The sequence below is a fragment of the Alnus glutinosa genome, chromosome 4 (assembly GCF_958979055.1).
Source record: "Alnus glutinosa chromosome 4, dhAlnGlut1.1, whole genome shotgun sequence".
In the NCBI taxonomy this organism is placed as follows: Eukaryota; Viridiplantae; Streptophyta; class Magnoliopsida; order Fagales; family Betulaceae; genus Alnus; species Alnus glutinosa.
In genome coordinates, this window is record NC_084889.1 from 14,174,761 (window position 1) to 14,178,463 (window position 3,703).

Here is a 3,703-nt window from a genome sequence, read left to right on the forward strand (position 1 = left end):
ACGTTATTGGGGATTGAGATCTCCCGGTGGCCGGCCTGAAATGGGGTTCAGCCACCCCGTTTGGCAAAAGGGTGTTCCACCATTCTTGTTTCAATGTTTTATTTTTTCTTTTAATATATATATATATATATATATATATATATATATATATATATATATATATATATATAATTTTTATAATAATAATAATTATTATTATAGATACTTAACAAACTAAAGCATGGTAAATTTTGTCACTAAGGGGTAGTTCAATGTTCCCGAGAGATAGCTCAGTCAGTTGTGGATCACGCCTCATGAAGCAGATATTACTAGTTTGAATCCTTCGTCCATCTTTTGTGTGGCAAAAATAAAGCTTAAAGTTTTAGAATAAAATTGCAAGTCACTAGTTAAACAGAAAGTAAAGGAGGATCCTTGTAGCTAACCATGGGGATCGAAGGGATGAGAGGAGGATTGATGAGAATACTATTAGTTTTGAATCTGACTGGGGCCCAATGTATTACATAATAAATACAAAAAATTATTTTTTATAATTATTTTTGTTTTGAGTAAGACGTGTTATAATAGAATTAATGTTGACACCACATTTGATGGTTTCCATTAAAAAATTAAATGAAAATTAGATGAAGGGACTTATTTATTATTTTTGCATGCAGAAAGCTATCAGAATATTTTTATATCACAAAAACCTTATAGCAAATTGGTATAATGACCTAGACTGATTTTATCCTTGTTTTTATTTATTTATGACAAATGGATGGCAAATTACTTGAACCCTCATCCCCAAAAGAAAAAGAAAAAAGAAAGAATACAAATTATCTTGGTGAAAGTAGAATCCTTAAATACCAAGAATGTCCTTGGTAACGTGTTGGTCATATAGATAAAGGGGCTAAAAATGAGGACAAGGAACTATAATTAAATTATAAGTTCTATTTGTGGCAGTGCCATATTTTATTTTAAGGAGTGACGTGGCCATATGACAAATAGTACAGCCCTAATTAAAAATCTAATCATTTCTCAACTTTAATCAAAATTCATCTTCGTAAATGATTCTCCTTCTTTTGTAAACTACAAGGACAAGTTGACTTTACGTACTTATCTAAGTTGACTTTTCCTAATTATTTTCGTAATTATCAAGTTACTTACTTTTTCCTTTTCCTTTTCCAATTATAATTGTTAGTTCTATATGTTGTAGATATCAACTTGAGTTTTAAGCACTCTTATTTCTTCTTTTATTATAGGAACAACTAATTGATTAAAGGAATAAGACAGAAGATTGTGCAGCAGCTAAGGCACAGCTAAGGCGATTCACCCTTTAGCCGTTAGACCATTAGCGAGAAATGCCTACCAGCAGGAGAAGCTCCAGTGCCAGTAGAAATCAATCAATCAATCAATCCAGCATTACTCTTAATCAAAATATTTGAACTTTATACTTCCGCATCCTATTAACTACTACGTTGTGAACAACACGTGATCTCATTTATTATTTTTTCAATTCGAAGATCTTCTTAAGCAAGGATATTAATTTGGAAAAATTTCACTTACCACCCTTAATCTTTTATCACTGTAATCATATCCTTAAACTTTAATAAGTGTCAATTTAGTGTATTCATATTTCAATTTTTTTTTTTTTTTTTTTTTTTTTTTTTTTTTTTAATTTCATTCATCCGTTAGGATTTTCTGTTAAATCCTGTCAAAATTCCTAAAATATTCTTGTGCTTTATACATATATAAAACAATTATAAAAATTTTCAAAGATTCATACATAGATATTTTTTTTTGCAAATTCCATTAAATCCTGACCAACGCTTAAATCTTTGCAATTTTTTTTCCCTTAAAAAAATGAGTATTTTAAAAATTTTGACACCTCTCTGTTAGGATTTAACGGAAAATTCTAACGGAGGGTTGAAATTGAAAAAAATTGAAAGATGGATAAACAAAATTGATACTTTTTAAAGTTTAAGGGTATGATTAAAAAAGTGATGAAAGATCAGGGGGAATAGTGAGATTTTTCCTATAAATTTCTTAGAAATTGAGTTGTAGGAATTCCTCCAATCAAATTTCTAAAAATGTCATTTGTTCCTTGAGCATGTAAGAAGCATATGATAATTTTCACACACACAAATGTGAGGGAGATAGACAAACTCATATGAAAGCTGGGCAAACCATGGGACACAAAAGGCAAACCTTTTACCCGGGCCAAAAGGGCACTCACATAACTATTCCTCTTCAATTGTTCAAGCATTCATATACAATTTAAGTCTCACAGGCATTTCATATTTTTTCACAATGATTTGACACCGACTTTTTCTATAAGGACTTAAGGAAAAAATTTGAAAGATGGGATTATATCTTTTTGATTTTGACAATAAAAAAAAAAATTGATATTGGATCACCTTTTGCATCGTCATTGAAAGAGGTAATGTTATAAGTATTTAACCCTTGGTTCGAATGGTGTATGGTTAATTTGATATTAGGAAATACTACACCCCCTACACTAAAAAGCCTACCAAGTCTTACACATGTAACCTACCTCAAGCTTGTGAAAATATGTGCAAAAAGAGGACATTGCTTACACACATAAAAATTTCCATCATATAAGTGAATGTCCATGATAGTGAGGTACAAGATATGACATAATAAGTGAATCATACATGAGTTACATGGAAATTGATGACACTTAATCAAGCAAACAAGATGGGAACCCCATTTTTTTTTAAAATACAATACAATGAAAAGACAACTACCATAAAAAAAAGAAAAGAAGAAGAAGAAGAGAAAGGAACAGACAAACACAAGGGGAGCGAAATATAAGAAACAACAACAAAATGTAAAACTACATGAAGTGGGATGCAAAGAAAAATGCACAAGAAACAATTCTAATTATGCTACTCACAACCTACCCTAGGTACTAGAAATAGAAGCATCATCACGATCCTTATAAACTATCATTACAAAATTCACTATCCTTCTATGTACCAGAAATAGAAGCATCATCACGATTGTCCAAGGTAGCCAGGAAAGCCATGTAAACAAGCTTCTTATTCTTAGAGTCTTGAGAGTCATCGGACTCAGGCTTGTCACTAATAGAGGAAATCAACATTATCCTTGTTCTTCAAATTACCAGAGTCAACTCTCACATACCCATAACCAGAGCACTCATAGCATTGAATACCTTGATTTTCTTATCCTTCCTATCCCCAATCCTTTTGACATAGGAGTCACTACGAGAATCCCCCTTAGAGAGAATAGCAGAAGAGGTCCTACTTGACCTCTTAGAAGACTTGAGGTACTTTTAAAAGTTCATAGTCAACAGAGACATAACCTTAGAGTAAGAAGATTCCTCATCAGAGGACTTAACAACAACCTCCTTATCCTTCTTAGAGGATCTTAGAGCCAAGTTCTTATTTTTCTTAGGCTTGGAGCCTTCTACTCTCATAGGTTATCAGAGATCGTACAAGATCATCAACTTTTTGGAAATCCAGGTCTTTGCTTTCCTCAATGGTAGTAATTTTAGAGTCAAATCGTTGAAAAAGAGATCTCAAAATTTTCTCAATAACCTTGATTTCATAACTTTTTCACCAATGCCATAAATCGAGTTGATGATATCACAGAACTGAGAATAAAACTCACCAAAGGTCTCATCTTCTTTCATTCTGATTTCCTTAAAACTAGATGTCAACATTTGAAGTTTTGACCTTTTCAC